General features: G+C 45.5%; 1 long non-coding RNA gene across 4 annotated transcripts in view; it reads right to left on the reverse strand.

The window, feature by feature from the left end:
- Positions 1 to 1,702: 1,702 nt before the first annotated feature.
- Positions 1,703 to 21,904, reverse strand: part of LOC114015897 (uncharacterized) — a 39,133-nt gene continuing 18,931 nt past the window's right edge. The window contains exons 1-4 of one of the 4 annotated variants that reach the window (XR_008732218.1): positions 15,505 to 15,921; positions 14,639 to 14,717; positions 3,105 to 3,481; positions 1,703 to 1,946 (exon numbers count right to left, since the gene is read on the reverse strand). This is a non-coding gene — a long non-coding RNA (uncharacterized LOC114015897). Of the gene's footprint in view, positions 1,947 to 3,104; positions 3,482 to 11,159; positions 11,306 to 14,638; positions 14,797 to 15,504; positions 15,922 to 21,904 lie in introns of those variants that run through there. The other 3 variants (XR_003560076.2, XR_003560075.2, XR_008732219.1) reach the window with 3 other exon arrangements.

Raw genomic sequence — 21,904 nt, forward strand, 5'->3', positions numbered from 1 at the left:
AGGTCGAATACAGGAAAAGTCTTGGTGAACAGAAAACATAATCATGAGCTTTTTTAATATGGGCTCTTTTTGTAATAAAATAAAATTATGGTAAGGGAAGGGAGGGCGGGCTCTGTCTCCTCAGATCTAGGGCCAGGGGGGCTGAGTTTTAATCAGACGCTGCTGTTCTCCCCTCCTCTCCCCTCCCCTGCCTGTCACTACATGGAGAGAGAAGCCAGAGGAGGTGCACCGGGTGCGCTGCAGAGGTGCAAAGCCCCAAGCCTGGCACTGAAACCCCTCGCCTTTGCCGTGGTACAAGGACACGTTTCCTGAGAGGGAGATGGAGAGAGACCTTCGCTGCCAGACAGCTTGGTGCAGGGTAGCGGCAGATCCCCAAACACCCCCCCCCCTTACATTATAGCAGGGATCTATCCCAACAGACCCCATCTCATGCAGAGAAGAGCTCCATACGATGCCTTATCTGTTAGTGATGTGCTGCCACTTCTGGGGTGCACCAGAACAAATGTCGTGTTTCCCACAGAAACGCCACTGGAAGCTGGACGTAAGGTGTATGGAGAATATCACATCCAGCTGCAACTACACAGGAGTTCAGAAACGGGTTGTCAATACGCCTATGGATTTTGAGGTAGAATCTAGGGCTGCAATATTTACTCTTTCCAAAAGTGCTACGGCTTTGCTCATGACCATCTGTGGTCAGGGAGCTGTTTCTGTTTCACCCAGAGTACTCGGTGGCACTGCCTAGACACCCCATCTGGGGTGTAGCAACAAATCACACACAGGCACTCAGGCTCCCTCCTGCATTTGGTTCAGAAATTTTTTATCCAACAACGGATTTGGCCCCATCTCCCCAGACTGCTAAACACAAGCCTGGAGCAGCAAACCATGAAGTATTTATAAGGATTTCATGAAGCAGACATTTACTGAAGGCATCAGGTGCTTCTAGGTTGTGAACATCCTTCATAGGAAAACCTGGGAGACACACACCAAGACTGGCTTTGTTCTAATCCCATACTCTCTGTAACACTTTATCACCATTTACCTCTTAGGGTGACTGCCCCATCACCCAGCTCTTCCCACACAACACAGACTTACCTATACCTCACAGGCTGAGAAGTTCTTACGACAAACCTGGTGTTCTTTTCCTCTCAAAAAGCAGAAGACTGTTCTAATGATCAATCTCCATTGCCTGGGGAATGTCATTCATGCTGACAAGTCCACCACTGTTCTGAAGATGTTGTTTCCCATTTCTTGAATTTCTTCTAGGCTTCTTCTGTCCTGCATTTCACCATTACCAGTCTGGATGGAGAGACCTTTCCTATTCCCTGCTCCAGATGAATAAGCAGAATTAGGAGAAGAAAAAAACCCAACCAACCCACCCCAAAAACCCAGATGATACCTACTATTCCCATCTAGGCGAGAAATGCTTCAGAGACGGAGCAAGCTGGATAGATTCGTAAATGCACCTGCTTTGTTAGGATGTGAAATTAATTCACATTACCTGTGCTCCCATAGACCATCTCTTAGCCTACAGGCACAAAAACTTGACCCCATATTTACACTATTTCTTTTTTATATAATTTCATGCCAGCAGCATGTTTTCCAACATGAACAGCACATTTGGCTCTTCCTCATCTTTGAGGAAAAGGTGCAGAGCCACTATTTCACAAAACCAGGAGACAAAGGAAGACCCTGAACACTACTGTGTGTGGAATATGGCACATCTTTATTTTCAGTAGTATAGGCAGTGACAAGAGAGATGTAATTGGCAGCCCTATTGCATTCCAGGAATGGTCACAGTGTCAGGGTACCAACCCCCTGTTAGGTATGACCCAGAACATCACCTCTCCTTCATTTCATTTCACCTCTCCCTCTTTCATCCAGTCCTACTCCTCCTCCTGTGGAGTGGTATTCCTTGGCTTTAGCCACGTGCTTCTCTTCTCTTTGAGCTGAAAAGTCAAGAGAATAAATAAATGAGCACTGGAAAAGTCACTAGGAAGTAAGCTGCTGATATTTAAAAGTAAAGGTCCCTATTCACAGGCTGATTTGGAGAATTGTTTTGGCATGTGCCTAAATCCAGCTGATCTCCACTAGGCATAAGAACACACCAAAACTCAAACATGCATTGAAGAGCCCTTTCTGAGTGAAACTACTTGCTCAAACTGTGAAATAAGTTAAAGGAACATATCCTACAGAAATTCCGTGTGTTCAGGACAGCTCTGGAACCCAGGAAATGGTGATAGCAGCAAGCTGACCCTGCAAACCAAAATGAAATCCGAGCCTGGGGAGATGACATCCAGATTTTCCTGTGAGCAGAAAGTGGATGCTTAGTGGTGCTGCAGGCAGGCAGCTTTTCAAATGGGCTCCACACATGGGAACAAACATGTCCAAAAGCCTCACACCCAACAGGGAGCTGCTGGGTGCTGAACACATCTGAAAATCTGGTGCTCGGGGTGGGCATGGAGCCCTGGTAAACCCAACTCCCAGCCCTGCCGAAAATCTGTCACCACATCATCAACGTTAAAAGACAGGTTTTTCAAATGGGAAAAGTGCGTTTATCACCCTCAGCAAACTCACGAACAACACAAGGCATAATTGCTCAAACGTCAAATAAAAATTCTTCTCTGAGTAAACACCACGCATGGACCTTTTTTGATCCCCAAATATGAATGTTTTGGAACAGGATGAGCATGTGGCTAGCGGGGCTGTAATGGAGAGTGCTTTGTAACCTTAACTATACCAGGCGTGATAAAGTGCCCGCTATCATGAAAAAAAGCTCATCTGAAAGACAGAGGGAAACCAGATGGGAAAAGAGCACAAACTCTCAGCAGGAATTTCAGGGAGGGGTTTTTGGGGCTTTTTGGTTCTTTTTTTTGATGGCTTTCAATTTTTGCACAATAAGGATCTCTCCCCATTGCTCGATGCTAAGCAGAACTATGGTCCCATGCACCTGAGGCGGTCAGAGGGCAAGGCTGAAAGGCCAGGTTTAGCTTCGGTGCCAGAGCTGCAGCCTCCCGTGACAGCGGGTACCTGTGAGCCCAGCCAAGGGGAGCACGCACCCACAGCCCTTCACCCCAGCGGGAACCCGAGGCTTCTGGGGCATCTACCTCAGTTATTGCTGACTGCAACACTTTTGCTACTTCTGATATTGCAATCCTTTCTGCTGCTCGGGCAAATGCTTCAGTAACGCTTTCCGCCTCTAGGTTTTCTGATGCTTCCACCACTATTGCTGCTGCTCCTTCAGGAGTGACCACCTTTCTACCCAGATCCGCTCCCTCTGGGCTTGCCACCTCCTCTGTTGCTGCTACTTTTTCTGCTCCTTCCACCTTGGCTCGTGATACTGTTGCACCCTTCTCTGCTCCCTGTGGTGCTGTGACATCCAGCGGTTCCATGTCCCCTGCGAGGTCACCAGTGGCCAGTGTAGCAGCAGGACCCTTCCCAGGGGACAGCACAGGCCTGCAGAGTCACAGAGCTGGCCTGGATCCTGTTGGTAGAAATAGAGTGTGTGAAGCAGCACAACTATAAACAAGTGCATTTCCTAGAGTCACTACAAGTGGACAGGTGACAGGTCCTGGAGCCAGCAAGGGCTGCTTTTCAACACCCTGTCTTTTCTGTAGAGACACAGAGCAAGAGGCTGGGACCCAGAGCATCTGTGTGGGAGCACAGCTTTGACTCTCGCTTGGAGCACCTCCTACAAAAAGAATCCAAGGGTCAACCCCACAGGTAGGGAATAGCAGGCCTGAGTCACACAGACATAATGTGTCTTCTCCCAAAGTTTCTGCCAACACGTTTCGTTTCTGACCTGAAACATCCTCCCTTCTTCAGTCTGTGCTCCCCATACACACCTAGGCTGTTGTGCTTCAAAATCTCTGCTGTCATGCTAAATTTTCAGTTGGCATGTTCTTCCCAATACCATGGGAGGACCATCAGCGCAGGTGACATTTTTACAATCAATTTATCATTTCTGGTAAACACACAAGGGACATTGTTAGAGGAGATCCATAACTGTCTAATATACATATATTGATCAACTTTCGTGTTAGAAAGATCCCCTGTAAAACATAGCTCTGCTGTCAGGTCAAAGCATAGGTTGCAGTGAAGTAAATGAGTAGTTCCCGTAACAAATGTTGAGAGGAGTCATACCATAGGATGCTGCTCCTTCTTAGCAATACCCCAGCCTAGAATTCAGGACACGTCTGAAAGGTGATACTGGATGGAATAAATTGTATGAAATCAGAATACAAGTTTAGGAGTCAGAAAGAGCCATCGGGTCTGCCCATACCCACTGGTTTGGGAAAAAAAGAATTACCATTTGATTAATTCCCTTGTGTTTTGTCCCATCTCTCCCACAGAGACCACCACAGGCACTGGATTAACACACAACTAACTTTTGGGCATATGACTACACAGCAATACAAAGGGATTCCTATAGCATGGAGGCATCTTCACACTCGCTGTAACCCTGCCAGCACACCACCAGGGTTTGGCACAGCTCACCAACCCCCTGCACACCTCCGTGGGCAGTCCCAAGAAAAGGACAAGTAACACTTGTCAGATGTGCGGAGCAACTGTGATCGGCAGGGGACCCTGATGCAAGCACACGGAGGATACTGGCTGTTCCCAGCTCACACATGCTCTACAAACCACTAGCAGGGAACTGGGGCAGGCCTGATGAAATAGTGATGACACCGCTGCTCAATGCCATTTAGCATCAGTAATTGAAAAAGGGGAGGAAAAATAAGGTGGAACGCTATGAAAGGACAGGATGGAATAAACAAGAGTTGCTGGGGTAAGGAAAGGGGGAAAATGGTAGAGAGAAAAGGGAAAAGGAGAGCTAAGAAGCTAGAGAGAAAAAAGCGGAGAAGAGGAAAGCAGGCTGCGGATCACCACTGCTAAAAGGAGAGCTGTGCCCAACTACACTTAAGAGAGAAGCCCGGGGGTCGAAAGGCACCTGAAGCACCCCGCCACGCACACCTACATCCTTGTGGACACAAGTCAGTCACTTCTCATGCCACTGAACAAGCTACCTGCATATCTGCTTCATTAAATAGTAACCCTGTAGGTCTGCTGACAAGAACATACTTCTCTCTCCTTTGGTAATTAGCCCTGAAGGGTGGTCATGCTCACTGGCCATGAAACGCTGCAACAAGCAGCCTTTTCATGCCACAAGCTTTACCTTTGTCCCTGTCTGTTCCCATCAGCCTGGTAAAGGCAGGCGTGATGCCTGCCTGACACCGGCGCTCCTCGGCCGCATTCATGCTCTCCACCTGCTGAGACGGGCACAGACGTCTCTCAACAGGGCAGATATGAGCTTGCTGGGACAGTTGGCCAGTGACCACACAAAACTGGGAACTTTCATCCTTTTCCTTCTGCTTGGGAAAAAACAAGGGCAGGCTCAGGAGCGGCAATTTGCTGCCATTTGGTTTGAGACAGCTGCAATTCAATACGCTGGGAAGAGGAAGGGTCTGACGAGGCTCCGGAGATACAGGAGAGGAAGCACAGGGTTTTGTGTGAGGAGCTGGACAGGAACTGAAGACTCAGCCCCCCTGCAGAAGGGCTGGCCACGCTGTTTGCTCAGCAGACCTCATCCCAGGCTTGAGCAACTTTCTCTCATTTATGCCACTGTGGGCAGGACTTCTCTGCCCACTGCACATGCCAGTCACGGCAAGGCTCTGACCCCAGGTAGTGATAGAGTCATAAAAGCAATAAAAGACCCAAATCTATTTTAACAAATGTAAAACACCTCCCGAAGTTCCTGCAATGTGGGCTGAGTTAAGCTAAAGCTGTTGTGAACTCAGTGTAAGGGATAAAAATGGTTTTTTTACAAAAAATTACTCTCCTTGTCAAAAAACAAAGGAGGCAAGTTAGTAACACTTACCCCTTCCAAAGACATTGGGAGCCTGAAAAGAAGCATGCATAGCCCAAAGCTCTAGCTCTATAATCACATTTCCCCTGCAAAATATTTTGGAGATAAATTCCAGGCAACACAGCAAGGAGAACATTGCAAAGATTAAAAACAAACGTATTCCCAGTAATTCTGGGCAGCCTGCTCCAGCGGTGAGACTATGGACCTGGAAATGAACCTTCAGCTGTGCTCCGAGTTGAGATAAGACCTTGAGTAAGTCCCACCTGCCTTTCTGGCCTGCAGTCCCTCAACTATAATACTCTGCAGTGGCAAGAGCTGATAATTAGCAAAGGTCGTTCCTTACGTTACGGTGTCTGAGGTCTGGTCACTGCACGTATGACTTTTCCAAGCAGCTTGCTGCCTGCACAGTTTTTGTATACAGGCATATTAGCATTTTGACCCACATTTGCATGGGGGCCAATTTAACCACATAACCTCCAATTTAACCTCATAAATTGCCTCTAAACCACCAGCGTATTTACCCTGGCTGTCCCCAAGAGAAAGGCTGGCAGGCTTTTGGATCAAGCCACCGCTCAGCCGCACCGCATTGTCAAAGTCCACCACTTCTCTGCCCAGATCCCTGCAATGCCAGGCCTGCTGCCTAAGAGCTTTCCCAACCTAACCTGCTTTTTCTAAGCAGTCGCATATCTTGCTCAAGACTAACATTTAGGTGCCTCCTATCTCTCGTACAAGCCCTGCTTCCTTCCATCAGAGCCCAGGCTGAGGTCTGTTTTCCACTTCACTTTGATTTTATTCATTCAGGGAAGTGGTTTGCAAAGCCCCTTGTTAAAATCTCTCCTACCACTTGGCACTCGTGTAGTTTGCCCCCAGCCCATTTATGTCTGACTAATGTTCATTGCTTCAAAATGAGTTTCAAGCTAATGCTGTGTCTCCCAATTAAATGTTTGATGGAATGACATCAAAACCAAAACAGACAGAAAAAAATTATTTCCCTTTGATAGGCTGACCACGTTGTATAAAACTCACTATTATAAGACTCTGATTGCTTAGAATTTTGCCAGACTTTAATCTTTTGAATTAAAGTTACCCATGTTGGTTGTCTGCCCCAGCTGGAATTTGGGCTGAAAATTTCAGCCGATGCAATTCATCCGCTACAGAAAAATTGTTTACCCAAGTTAAAAAAAAAAACAAACACAGAGCCCACCCACCACCTCCCGCCTAAAACTGGTATCTCTTTGCAAGCATTTGGTTGAACAATCTCAATGCTATACTTTGGAGCACTCATTAAATTTTGGCAGGAAGGTCACGATGGTGCCAGGGAATAACTTTTAACAGGGAGAGTAACACACTTTTGGCCACACTATGATCCCCTGAGAAAGCAGTTTGCACATGCTCTGTAGCAATCTGCTATAGTTTGGCAGCAAAAATGTTTTGCAAAGATCTGACTTCAAAATCTGAATATTCTTTTTGTGCAGTTTTGGTTTTCTTTAATGTAATCTATAAAAATAGCCAGTGACCTTTACTGACATCTAAACAGGCTCCTGGTTTCCTTCCATGGTTTGAAGACTTAAATAACAGCCCCAAAGAAATGACTTACTACTACTCTACACACACACACACACACGTACTCCATGCCTGAGAAATGGCTGGTTGTTGGTCAGCAGGAACAAGAAGGACATTCACAGAGGTCCAATGTGTGGTGGGTTCAGGCAATTTGGGGGATTCAGGTATGAGAAGCCCGAGATGCAGCAATCCAGCGTCCCCCCAGCCACTGCTCCACACACTGAGCAGTGTGAGGATGCCCACAAGTTTTGTGTGAAAGATAACACGGGGAAAAAACACTCTGGGTTGCCGGGGGACTTGGTGGCTACCCTCACTGAGCTCTCAGCATAACACTTGCCATGCACCAAGTCTCTCAACTTCTTAGCACAAGTTGCTAAAGTCTTTCAGCACGGCAGAGTGGAGGATTTGTGCTCCCAAACCAGACTATTCCTATAGGCAGGGCAGGAGCATTAAATTACCCTTGTTCTTAAAGGAGGAACATTTCAGAATCTTACTAGGCAAAGTCCACCTGACACCAGCTTTTAACATATGTACATAACCTCAGCCAGAAAGAAACCTTCAACAGCTCAGCTGGTGGAACTGTTGCCTTTAGACCACAAGCAATGTGTTTGAAACCTGAGAGAGGAAATACGCAGGTTTCTGAATAAATCGGGATTCTGGAAGTGGGGTCAACCTCCTGGCTGACGGTCACAATATGACAGCGGCCAGCATTCAGGGAAAGCGGGCAGTTTGCAAGTGAGTTATGCTGTGGCTCTGAAACCCCTGTCTCCTAAGACCTTCTTTTCTATATGCCTGCCAAAGCTGCTATTTACCCAACACAGCCGTAGCACTTGGGTCATTAAACAATACTGATGGCAATGCCCGGGGAACTCCAAGCACCTATTGTAGGATCACTGAATTCCTCCTTTGATCACCATGGTCAGAAATATCTGATTTTTATCACTCTTTAATAGCTCCCAATCAGCTCTGAGAAGTTACCACAATAGTCATGGCAGAACCTTTGTCAGGCCAGGGTAATCATTGACAAAACCAGAACAGCAGATCTCACTGGCTCAGCATTGTCAGTCATATGTGACCTTCTGCATGGACAGGGTTTCAGCTTCCATGTTGAAGACTACTCTGCCTGTGTCAGAGCAGAAAAGGCTGTAAACGTAAAAGCCATTTTCTGAGCTTCCTGCAAAGATTAAATGAGAAGAAAATTTGAAGCATATTTAAGTCATTTCTGGAGGACACACACTCCTAAGCATAAAATAGGAACTTTCATATGTTGCTGCTAGATCCTTCGAAAGAAACATTTTTCCCACACCTAAGACACAGACTCTTCCTCATAAAATTCTGCCACCTTTTATCTGGGTCCCAGATGGTGCTTACAAATAATCTAGCACTATTTTGTAGTCACTGTTACGACCTAGAGATACTCGTACTATCTTCACCTCTGCTGAGATGGTCTAATTGACAGGTATGTAACTAAACCCCAAGCAGCTGTTTATTCAGCATGTGCTTAACATTGGAAGCTTCTGTTTCAGACTTGAAGGGCTCATATGCCTCAAAGTTTGCTTAAGATCTCCAGCCATACTAGTTTGTCCAATAAAAGACATTCTCTCTACCTCTAAGCCTTGTCCAGCAGCAGAGTTGTATCTTGTCTGATTCCAAAATTTGTCAGTTGAAAGGAAATGAAAACCCAGTGCTCTGATGAATGCTTTTGAAAACAAAACGTTCAAAAGAAAGTAATCTGAAATCGAGTTTATAAACCCCAAGAAATTATAGAAATTAGTATTATTTTACAAATATCTTGGGTTTTGTATGCTGGTATGTTGCTCTCAGGAGGCTTTCTTAGCCTTGAAAGCTCCTAAGAAACTCTCAAGAACCAAAACTACCCGAAGTGAGCTTTAGGACCAAGACTTCTGCAGGTGAGGGAGACATACCAACACCTATGACTTTCTGTTTCAGTGAAAATTAAAAAGGTCATCCTTGGGTTTGGATGCATTCTATAAAACTAGTGATGATTATAACTCAGTTGCAACATATTTAATGAATCACAGTGAGCAGCTGACAGACAGGTCACTTCAGCAGAGGAAAGATCCAATTTGCAATGGCCATTTGAAGAGGAAGCATTTTTAGGTAATCACAAGTAACATAATTACATGATTAGTGTCCTAGTTTGTAGGTAGTCAAAACCTAGTAATAATACATATAATAACCTGTCTAATCCAACTTTTTAATGTGTAGTTATAACCCCATTTTCAGATACAAATTTCTATTACCTCACTGGTGATATACGCTCTGGGAATTTTCTGATTGGCACTAACGCACAGACACTGTCTGGAGGCAATACAGGGGATTCGAGGGGCAGCTGCACAGTGTATTGGCCAACTTAGGTGCCTTTCTAAAGGATTAAAAAATAAACTGGAATTTACAAGACTTGCATGTTCCCGAGGAGTGAGAAAAAAGGGGAAAATCACATAATTCTAAATGAAGCCCGTGGAGTAGGCAGGTTGGTTAAGCAACCTAGGAAAGGTGAAACAAAAAACAAAGAGTGTATTCACTTCACCTAAGACAGCAGCTGCGTGTTCTGGTGGAAGTGCTGGTTTCCTACCTCTACCGTGCACACATTCATGTCCCTCAGTAACAGATCACAAACCTATCAGTCCAATTACTTTGTCTTCTATAGTTTATGAAAGCGTAAGGATTTTCATTCTCTGGTGCATTTTGGAATTTTGCAGAATTTCAGTGCTCCTACTCAAGTCAGCCATGCAACCAGATGATTAAGCTAGATTCCCTTAAAAGAAAACCTTTATTCAATACTTAAACAAGAACATTGAACTCTAAAACTTTAAAGTGTTATTTAATGACGGTTATGGCAGTATGAGATCCAGATGCAAGCTGCTCCGTGCTGTCCAAGCTCAGCTTCCCAGGAGTGATGCTCTGTATGACATAAACCCTCCCAGCACCAAGTCTGACAGCACAGAGCAGCTCCACAATGTTTGTCTGTTCACTGGAGGTCGAGTCCTCGACCCAACATACAGCCAGAGAGAACATCCTTATCCTTTTGCTCTGGGTGGGACAGAGGGACCGACACTCCCCTTCATTAGCTCCTTAACAAAAGTAGCCTTATGTTATGTCAGCCACTAAATTGCATCAAACTGCAGCGGCTCTCAGAGCTGCTTTTGGGCTCTGTCTCTTACCACTGAAGCCACTGAGCATCTTGCTAAGTAGCAAATGGGAAAAGGCACAAAGAATAACTGAACCTCTTCCAGAAAGCAGCTGTCTCAGGGTTGGAAAGTAATGTCTGTTAATAGTCAGTCAATAACATAATTTAGGAGTAATAAAGAACGAACACGCATTCTCTTAGGAATTGGTAGTGTATGGATGCACCAAGCTTTTCATTCAGTGAGCTCTAATTACTGAAAAACCCGCAGAAGCAAGTAGCCAGATCACTCTCACACCTGAAAAGCTCTCCTTTAATCATCACACCGCATCAGAGAAGCAGAGTTAGAAAAATTCAAGCAAATCCCTACTGGATTCTTAAAGGAAGCTCTAATCCGATCCTACCATCTACTGAGAAATTATGTTTTTGAAGGAAAAGGATCTGCCTCCCATCACAGAAGTTTCCTCCAGCATCTCAGCTGAGCCAAGTGCAAATGAAACCTTGAACCTATGCCCAGCATGATCATCAGGAATCGAAGCTTTCAAATTAGGACAACATAAGAGATGCCAATAAAAATTTCTTTACCACAAGCCCTGTTCCGATGCATAAATCTTGCCCTGCTTCCCTTCCAGCCCAGCTAAAACCTGGGCTATGCCAAATCCCCGGGGAGACGCCACTCACAGCATTTCTGACACAAGCCAGGGAGCAGTTGAAATCACAAAAGACAGTTCTCACGAGAATCTCAGATCAAAGAAACCCACCTCCGTTTGCACGAACTTTTAGATAAACATTCAAAAAAAGTTTAAAGTTCACTAAGGGACTGACCCTTTTCAGCAATCACCCTCACGCAAATCCTATATTTGCTATTTGTCTTTATGGGTGGTAAGGTCTTCAGGGCAGGCACCAGGACTTGTATGCATTAGTAAAATGCCAGCACCATCAGCCTCTGGTTCTAAATGGAGCCTGTGTGTCCTGCCACAGTATAAATAAGATTTGTAACCTGTCCAGCTCCAACACATGACATCGTGATGACCCTCCCCTCATCTGTCTGTGCTACTCTAGGTTATTGAAGTCAAATTTGGTGAGTTTTAACACGTGGAAGTGAATCATACATGCAATGTTCAAATGATTAGAGTGGAAAGTGAGACACACCATCAGGTCATATGAGAAAAAAAGTGAAAAGTTTGCAGCAAACCTCATCTATCTCTCATTCCTCCTTTGCTTTAACCACCAGACATTCTCCATTCAATTACATGTTACCTTCTCTGAGATGTCAATTAGACCCAAAGTACTCCCAGAGACACGACTGCAGCACAGAAACGTTCTAGGAGAAACACACTTTTGCCTCAACACCCTATGTCTAGTAAAAGATATAAAAAGAACTAAAAATCCTGTGATGACAAGCTAGGTTCAGGCATCCTAACTAAGAGCTCAAAACCTCAGTCTTACCCCTGTATTAAAAGCCAGCAGCTTTTTTGAGTCACAAAGACTCAAACCGTAGATTATCTTCAGGGTTATTGTGATGTGACTATGAAGCTTTCTCATCAGGCTGCCAGTGGCAGGGGGGAAAGCTTTCTGAATCAGGCCCTTATCATTTATACCACATTACAATCCAAAATGAAAAATGACTTGCTCCAGATTTGATAGAATAAAGCATCTTGAGATGCCACAGAAGTACCCAATTTTCAATAAAGACATTAAACCTAAGCTTCAAAAAAAGGGAATAATTACATCGGTTTTTGCTTTGAGTTCTAATGTTAAAAGTGTCAATTTAGAAAACTAGGTGAACATCCACAATTCCTAAGCAGACTGCAGCTAATTAGACCCCTTTTGATCTTTTATTTTGCCTAGAAGCTTATTTAACAACTTTACACAAAACTCAAGGTTTTGACACACTAGTGAACTGGGGGAGGGGGAAGATCGTAGAAAAGAAAAAATTTCTCTGCTGTTTGCTAAGGTAGGAGGCTCGGCACTTCCTCAAGCACGTGTGCTGTCAGCAAACCCGCGGAAACTTTCTAGTGATGAGAGCGACTGCCCCTTATTTGAGCTGTCTGGATGGAGACACGATAGAGAATAAAATATTAAAAACTAAATCAAAGCACAGAGTTGTTACTAATGCTCCAGCTTTACGTACACAATTTGTGCACGTGAATTACTGTTTTAGGTGAAGGATGACAACACAGAAGACTAAACATGATGTCTCCAGAGCAAAGGGATGGGTTGCCTTTAACTGCCACTGCAAATAAACTAGGCAGTGGCTTGGTAGCATTCTTCAAAACAACTGTGCAGTGCAGAGAGCAGGCGGCACTGCAGCTTCCTACCTGAGCTTCCCATTGCAGACGGTGGTCCAACGGGGTCGGGAGCAGACCTGGACACAGCAGCAGAGCCCATACTGTGCTGTGCTGCACCAAAACAAATCTTTGAGTTGACTCCATCTTGGGGCAGTGGAAGGGAACAATTTCTGCAGGTCCTTTCCAGCCCTCCTTCCCATGAAGGACTGACATTAAAAGAACTGCGAGGGCCAGATGACAGAAGCCATCAGACCTTTGGCACTCATCGTTTCTGTGACCAGATCGTATCTCCTCTCTCTGTAACAAGAGAGAGACAGACCTCCACATCTCCCAGGAACTCACCACAGCAGTGAAGTCAGGATTGCTAAAGGCAAAAAGCTCCTTGCCCTGTCCTGAAATGAGACAATACTATTAGACCTGGAGGACCCAGGTTGTTAGGCTCGTGCATGCAGAACCTGAGGACCAGGGAGCCAGACTGATCCAAGAATGACTAATCACAGCCTGGGAAAGCAGCGACTTATTTCTGGACAGGAAAGATTATTTTTGTCCTATATCATTGCTTCATCCCTTGTAGTAAAGCATAGGGGACTTTATCAACATTATTAACTGCCATGCAGCTAAGGGGAGAGCGGCGCTGCACGCAGCCCGAGAGGGAATGTCTTCAGCAGCCTCTGGATTTCCTGCAGCCGTGGATGAGCAGGAACAGCATGGGGCTGGGTCCTGCCCCGGCCAGTGGGAAACACCTAGAAACTTGAAGTCCTGTGTAAACTGGCTTTTAGATGGTTTGGCAAAGGGGGCAGTCCTGTTGGAGGGGGGGTTATGGCCCATTACACTAAATAACACCTAGGGTTAAGTGTAACCATGTGAAGGTCAGATGTGCACTGCTAGATGGTTGCCCTGGCACATGAGAGACCTCAGTTTGTCCATGGAGAATGGAGAACACCCATATCCTTCCCCTGGGAAGTAGCAGGAAGACTGGCACACAAGAGTTTCTAAAACCCTTTGAGCTCCTGAGATAAAGTTGTTTAGAGACAGCAGTGATGCTGCACAGGGGTCAAGAAACAGCCAACAGAAGCAGCGAAGAGGCAGTCCACCCCCCTCCTCCCCTTCTTTCCTCCAGAGCAAAAGAGCTGGTACTAACACCCTCCCTCCGCAGCATACCTGCAAAAGGAGACCATACCCACTGCGGATAATCCCCATCCTGCCTGGGCATCCCGGTGGCTGTCTCTGCAGTCTTTGGCAGAGGATGACAGTTCTGCAGTATCCACTTATGCTGCAGTATCCCTCCCACCCCCCTGGGGAGAGGGACAGCCCTGGAAGCAGGAAGCTGGGCTAGGAAGCAGGGCACGGAGAAGGAAGAATGACACAGAGGAAAGAGACAGGGGATGGAGGGAATGAGCTGCTTCAAACAGCATAGCTGTGTCTGCAACAGAGAGCTGGATAGGTTTGAAATCACCATAACCATCTGGATTTACCGATTCAGCTGTGTTAATCTCTCTAACAGTAACAAACCTGGCACCTGGTCTAAACCTCAGTCAAATGCTAGTAGAACAAATTCCTTGTTCAAGCAGGAATAAACATGCTGGTGACAGCTCTCAGCCCCCACTGAGCTGTTACAGCCTCCCCTCACCCATTCTATGCAACCACATACCCACCCAGAGGACCCCAACCACAGCCCTAAGCTGTGCTCTGACTCTCCCACCCCAGACTCACATCATTAAGGAAAGGTTAAACCACTGCCTCCAAATTTCGTGAAAAATTGGTCTTCCTCACCTATGTCAGAGGCCATCCTGGCTTGCAACTTTACTTCCTTTTCTCCCCGCTCTCCTCCAGGTGCATCAGCTGGATGGGGCTTCAACAGAGGAAGGGAAGAAGGAAGTGATCACAGACGGTACCCACACAACAGCAGCAGAGCTATCTCACCCCTCACACTGCATGCTGCAATATTAATGATTTCAAAGAAAACCGTTAGCGAAACTAAGAGCTTAATGTAGTAAGAAAAATCGATACTGTGCTCAAGAAAATCCCCTGGTGCTGGAGACTTTAAAGCATCACTCAGGTAGACAGCACCAGGGCATCCCTTCCAGTAGCGGCAGCCCATCAGACCATTAGAGAGGGGAGGCTGCATTAATTTATTCTCTTTGTCATTCTAAAATAGATCTTCCCTTTTCAAACGGTGTTCATACCTTTCCACTGCCACCTGGGTTCATAAACAGAACAAGTCCTAAAAGCTAGGATCAATACACATCCCGTATCACCATTCAGATGGGAGGCAAAGAGAGTGCAGCAAAAAGGAGAGGGCCAGATGCCCTGCTGGTATAAATAGCACGCTCCTTGATGCTGCAGTTTTACCATTTAAAATATGAGTCCAAGTATTTGCTCAAAGTAAGTTAACCAAATGGAAAAAAAAAAAGGAAAAAAAACAAAACAAAAAAACCACCAACCAAAACCAACCCTATAGTCACCCTTGCATCCCAGAACAGCTCTCTACAAATAATTCAAGTATTTTCCAAATAAATATTAATAATTTATTATGTATCATTACTAATAAAATTGGTAAACAGTACTGTTTGAATACAAAACTGAGCAGGGAGGCTGAGCTACCCAAGGTGACAAGTCAGAGAGAGAAGCCAGCTCACCTGCCTGCTGCTCATGCTGCCTTTTGGCACAGAAGCATCCCTCCTCCTTTCCCAATGCTCCATGCTGTCCAGACACCTGAGAACTGTCAGTAATTTACCCAGAACTATCCACAGGCAGAACAGTAATCATAAAGTCTCCTTTTGCCTGCAAAGGCAGATACTGTTTTAAGGTACAAAAGCAGTTCTGTGAATGCATGGAAATGCCAATCCCTGGTTTCAGAAGAAAACTTCAAGTGCTGTGAATCTGTTCTGTCTCTCTTTAAGAAAGGAGTATTCCCAGGGTTTGTGTTTTTGTATGCCAGACTCCTGCCCTCTGAGCAGAGGTGGAGCATAGGAAGGCATTTCCCTGCCTTGGCCACAGTGGGCTTGAAAAATCTTCCTAAAGGAAGCAAGCTTAATAAACAACAGTAAGAGCAACAGGCCTCCTCCTTAGCTCCCAATAAACAAGGAGCAGAAGGAAGTGAATTGAAAAAACCACTACCATCCCCCCAAAAAACGGTGGAGGGAAGATTTTGAACAAGCAACTTCTCAGTGTTTCATTTTGCCCCTATATGTCAATGAAAGAATTTGCACATCGTGGCGAAATTCCAGAATAAAAACTGGTCCGTGCATGCAAGTATCATGCAACCTAAGAGTCAAACAAGAACTAGCTATAGACAGCTTATAGGCGCTGGAAAGATGTTCAGGTATGGAAGGTGATCTCCAAAAGTTGCAGGGACAAGTGACAGGTTAGTGCATGGGGTTATGAAGTGCATGGGTTACCCCTGGGTGCTCTGAGGTGTCCCTGTACCCCAGAATCATTCACACATCCTTAGAGGACAGTGTGCAGCAGACACAGAAACTTGTCTATAATTTGGGTTTTTTTCTGACCTAATTGATAATGGGTTTCTCTATTTGACATTGTCCTAAGGGACAGAGATACTCTCTGCTTCCATTACGGGCACTTGCCAGACCCATCTAGCTCTGTTCCACAAGAAAGAAATCCCCAAGGATTCCAATTGTTTTAAATAAAAAGCCTAAGCAAATGAAAAACAAACCCTCTCCTGCCACTTACTTAAGCACATGCAACCCTACCAAAACACACTGCTGCTAATGCTTTGCAGCAACACTTGCTCAACACCAAACAAAAGCACATATAAGTCACCAAGTCAGTTGGTAAAATCAGATCTAATATGTCAAAATATTTCAGTTTCACCCAAACATTCTTAGTTAGCGCTAAATATTCATTCCCTCTCTTAAATCCTTCTGCAAGGCAAGCCAGATTTCCTGCTAGAAAACAAAGTTAAGTAACATGTCTAAGATCACAGAGGAATGTTGCTGAACCAAAGTAATCACTAACATCTCATCCCTCAGTCTGTCCTCCTCCAAAGAATGAGGCTCCACTCCTTCCACTTCAGTACATTTCACCTTGGCTTTCATCCACTGCTTATTCTTATTTCCTCTTTCCTAGAATCCAAATAAATGTGCATGGTGCTAACTGAGCTCCTACAATGCGAACAGTGGAAGAAAGGCATCTCGTCCTTTATCCCCTGAAGGGCTCAGGCTGCCCGTGTCCCTGGGGCCACATGCACCCCTCTGCTCTCGAGGTGACTCCTTGTGGGGAGCACCCACCCTTTCCCCAGGGATGCCCCGTTCTGCAGCTCACTCTCTCTCCCTGGTATTTCAGAGAGCAGCTGCTTTAGCACTAGGGCTTGAGCCTTCAATTCTGGCTTGCTGCACCGTCTCCTGGATTTGATCCAGTCCCTCAACCCTTCCACCCGTTCTTTGGAGCCGAGACACACCAAGGAGCATCAGGACATGTTTACAAAGCAATGGCTGAGAGTTTGTCCAGAAAGCTCTATGCGCACAAGTGCCTTTGTTTTTACAAGAGAAATGTCTACAGAGCTGCATTTAGGAAAAAGGCGAAGAAACATCTGTGTACACACAACAGCAGCACAGGCACAAGCTGCAGCTGCGAAGCCCCTCTAACTCGGCTGATGCTGTCTGCTAACTGCTGGCATAAATATAGTAACAGTGTTGCACATATGGCAGGCTGTTTAATTTTAGAAATCAAAACTATCAAGTGATTAAGTTAGTCATCCTTCCTCAATTTGGGACCAATACAACAGTACCAGAGGCAGTGGTCATAACCACTGTGGTTTGTGAGAGAGAAAGAGAGCACATGTGTGTGTGCTCCTAACAGCAGCAGGGAACACCAGAAACCCTGTCCTGCTCTGTCCAGCCTTGTTTTTTCAAAGCAGGGTCAACAAAAGAAAAAAAAGCCCAAACCCAACTTAAAACAGCCTTTAAATGAAAACTGAGTGCCTGCAGATCTGCATGCATGTACCCGCACAGCCTGCAACACGCTCTGGGTGAGGCGTAGCGGAACCGCTGCCCTGAACACGCACTTTCAAGAAGTGAGATGAAAAAACCGTTGTGCCAGTTGGCCTCTAGATGCTGGAAGCGGGATACATTCAAGTCACAGTCAGGGATTTGAATTTCCCAAGGGAAACTAATGAAGAGGGAAATGGGAGTGCAGTTCAGCCAGCACAGCTGCCACAGTGCAAACGTGTCTGGGGCAGGAGTAAGAGTGAGCCACGTGCTTGGGCATTGCACAGATCCTTAGCACCAGTTGACCATGTCCCACTGTGCTCAGCAGTTCAGCCTGTGCCAACGCTCACGCAGCCGCCCCTGGGCAGGAGAGGCCTTGATGCACCGCAGAAGCAGCATCTTCCTTCGCAGGCTTATCCTCAGATGCAGCACCAGTCGCGTCAGGAGGATGCAACCCTGCAAAACCCATCGGTATCTTTCCCTTCCAGTGAAAACCAACGAATGAAGAAAGCAAACAAGTCATGGAGGGATTTTCTGTTTCTCTAGACAAACACACTAAGAGCAGTTCAAAAGAGGCTAATTAAATTCCAAAATCCCTGTGCAAATACATTAATAATGATTTTGAAATGAGCAGTTAACCAAGGAAGTTTTCAAGGTGGGAAGTGTTTGATACAGAAGAGCGCGTGAGGAAGAGCTGCTCAGCCTACATTAGAGACAATCTCTCTGGCTGGCACGTGTTTGGGGGAGTGGGCAAAAGCAAATGCTCCTGGGCTCAGGAACAGCAGTGTCCCCAGGCTGCAGGGGGACACAGGAGGCAATCCCCTCCTTCCCAATCAGCGGGAAGCCATGCAAACAGTAAATGACATGGCCGCGAGCCTGAGCGATCACTGCATAGCCCCATTGAAGAGCTCTTTTTACATATTTCCAGGATGGAGGAAAAGCAAAACACATTTTTTTCTCTCCTGCTGTCACTACAGGAAATTTCCAGACACCAGATAAATCTTTGTCCTCTTCCCACACAATCCTAGTCAAATCAAAGGAAAAAAAAAAAAAATCAGTTGCCTGTAACAGATGTATAACAGTTACTTGTGGGGAAGGGGTTGTCCCACAGCCACAAAGACCTTTTGCCTTATTTTTCTTGTTTCTGCAGCTTGCCTCAATAACTGCACCGATGGAAAACGTGTATGCAATGCTACTGTTCTAATAGGAATCAGAGTCTGCCCCCTTTGTGCATGAAGCATGAAATGATGAGAAACGGATAATTTCTTACAATTGCCTATATGGCAGGGTGGAAAAATACAACATCGTTAAATGGTCTCCACTCCCATGGTTTGTGGAATCTCTTGATTTTAAATGCCATCATTCTCACAAGCAAGAATGGCGATAGTACCAGTCTTCATGTAACGATGGCAAACCAAGATCCACAGAAAAGAAGTCATGTGCCTCTTGTGAAGAGCAAGGAATTAAACCCACTGGCTGGGGCCCTGAAAACCAGGCCACCCCATCTTAGTCCAATCTCCAACCATGGTCACAAGATTGTCCCTCCTATTCTTTTCCCCTGTTCTCTTTCCCTCATTCTCTGCATGTCCTTGCTCAGTCAAATACAATTACATTTTTTTCAGGCAAGATCTCATGAGATACTGATTCATACGCTTGTTAAAATCCAGATCCATTATACCTCTCTTTTTGCTTTCATTCACTAATTTTATTGTCCTATAAAAGAAAAGATTTTCTAATGAGATATATTCACTATGCTGCCACCACTGCTAAAGGCATACAGCTGCCATCATCTTCCGGAAACATGTTTGTTTAGTTTATAAATCCTCGTTTCAATATGTTGCTAAATACAAAAATTATGCATACAGGATAATAAATTTCAGGATCATTCTTCCTTTGGATTTGACAAATAGAATGGCAGTTATTTCCCCAGCCCTGAAGTACCTCTTTTAAAGAGCAGTCAGCAGTACGATAACTTTAGATAAACCATTTAATTTCCAGAAGTGGCCTTGTCTCTATGCACATAGAAGTTATAGTCCACCGGGTATTATCCCAGATTGCCCCTGTTGGGAAGCAAAGGTTTTGGGTGAGTATGTAACTGGCAGTCTCTGCCTTCTGCATCACAAAGTTGTCTAATTTGAAATGTAAGGATCACTTCCACGAGCCATAAGAAACTGTATTTGTCACTTACCTCAGCAGCAATCTGAGTATGCTGTCCTGCAGTTCCAACAACTAGGAGAAGAGGCCCAACTATTGTTTTACTGCTGCATTATTTGTAGGAAATGAAGAGAGAAAGTGGGAAATAATGACAGAATAAAAAATGACCAAGAACCGTAAGGAACTGATTTAGGAGGGAAAACAGCGAAAGAGTGGAAATGCTATGCAGCTTTGACTCATGTTTAAATGCTCCAGGAAAGGAGAATTACTTAGAGGTAAATCCAGTTGGTAGAATCAGAAAGGAAGAAAGGTTGTTAACTGCAAAATTCAACTATACCACCAGGAAAAGCCTCCAAGCCATTCAATTTATTACGGTGTGGTGAATCCTGCCTAGGAAAGGGACAGAATTCACACTTAAAAGCAGCTCAGATGAAACAAATCAGAGGTTTGCTTACCATATGCGAGCATACATCAGTTACCTTTAATTTAGCTAAAACTTGCACGCTGGTAGCAGCAAAGACATGGCCAGAACAGGTCAGTGCAAGCTGCTCATCGACATCGCCAGGACTTCAGACAGAAGCAGACCTTGCTGATGCACACATTTCTGCGAGCGCTCTGTGTAACAAAATGCTTGAAAGAGCAGAGGCATCCAGAGATGGCAGAAGAACTCCAAGATGTCAAAATTTATCTCCTTGTAACCATCTAATTCACTTCCAAGCTTGCCCTAGGGCAGAGACAGCAGAGCCCATGAAGGAGTGCTCCCCACGGCACGCAGGACTGCCATTCCCACCCAGACCACTCCTGTTCCCTTGTGAAATTTCACATGGGTAAATGAGCCTTTTCACCCAACTGCCATAGCACGCGTGTGTCCTGCTAATGTGGAGCTGCTGATCATCTGAGTCAGGACAGATGGTAAAGGGCTTGCACAGGGGCCCTTTGCAGGGCACACTCGGGGCCCCCTGACCTGCCAGTTCAGAGATCCTCCACAGCCAGCAGCCCTGGCTGATGAGCACAGCAGCTCACAGACACTGACGTGGGGTGGGCAGGAGAATTTCTGAGGGCATGAAACCGTCATAATGGCAAAGGGATGTTTTGCTGATGCCAGTGCTTCCTTTTGTCCACCTGAGGCTCTCTGGAAACAGCCAGTGTTAACAAATGCAGAGTAAGACCTCTTAAAACCTCCCCTCTGGAATCTAGGGGCTACTCATCAAGAACACCAGAGGTCTTGGGCAAAAAAACTTTGGTAGATTCTTTCATATGTACTTCTTTATGCATCCTAGGGGAAGGATTTCACTGCACTGTTCTCGCTGCAACTAACGGTACTGAGCCTATGAGGAGGAATGTTCACAGACTGAAGACCCTGACCGCAGAGATTTTACAGTCTTTTTCAAATCAATGACTACAGACATGCCAGGCTAATCCTGATTAGTAACAAACACCTCCACTGTGATTATATTGATAAAAACCACTTAAGGCTTATGTCAGGTGGACCTCATCTCTTTCCCATAGCTGTGTCTGATATTTTAGCCACTTCCCCATCCTTTTTCTCTTGCCCAACTCTTCCACATACTGGCACAATTCGGAAAAAAATAGGAAAAAAGCTAGGAGCTGTTCCCAAAATCGTGGCCTCCAGCCACCACTCTTTCTCCCTCCAACTGAGGACCGCATTCCTGTTGGCTCTCCTGTTTCCTAGCTGAGCTTGGAAGTGCTAAGACACTTTTTAAACCCTCCTGGTTCGCACAGGTCTATCACATTGTCTGGGATATGATGGGTAAAAAAAAAAAAGCCAAGGCTATGTTGCTTGCAGAAATGTGCTACATAAGCAGGTCAGGTACCTGCACTGCACAGGTATTTGAATACCTTTTGGGCTGGGCTTGGAGACAACAACCCCTGGCTAAGTGCCACTATGCAAGTGGTGAGATGACAGCCAGCCAGG

The sequence above is a fragment of the Falco cherrug genome, chromosome 4 (assembly GCF_023634085.1).
Source record: "Falco cherrug isolate bFalChe1 chromosome 4, bFalChe1.pri, whole genome shotgun sequence".
Taxonomy (NCBI): Eukaryota; Metazoa; Chordata; class Aves; order Falconiformes; family Falconidae; genus Falco; species Falco cherrug.